Raw genomic sequence first — 330 nt, 5'->3', positions numbered from 1 at the left:
CTCGCCTGTGTGAGGCTCCAGGGTTTACGGCGTGGGCCTCTCTGGGGCCGTGTTTCTCCCGGCTACATGGGGTTGTTTGTAACCCTGGGTCTTGCTGTCTGTGGCCCTGGAACCCGTCAGGCGGCTGTGACCTTAGCGAGGAGGCCCACGGCTGCCGACGGCCTGTGCCCACCCTCATTGCTTTTCCCCAAGAAGTCTGCTCCGACCGACAAGGCTGTGACCCTGGGTGGGCCCTGCGGGCTCACCAGGGAGTGTGGGGTGGAGAGGTAACGTCTGCCGTCCTCAGCGTGCAGGCCAGGAGAGAGGACAGCACCCGCCGGACGTGCCCTG

Source organism: Bison bison, unplaced genomic scaffold (genome assembly GCF_000754665.1).
Source record: "Bison bison bison isolate TAMUID 2011002044 unplaced genomic scaffold, Bison_UMD1.0 scf7180017864169, whole genome shotgun sequence".
In the NCBI taxonomy this organism is placed as follows: Eukaryota; Metazoa; Chordata; class Mammalia; order Artiodactyla; family Bovidae; genus Bison; species Bison bison.
This window is presented reverse-complemented; position numbering follows the sequence as displayed.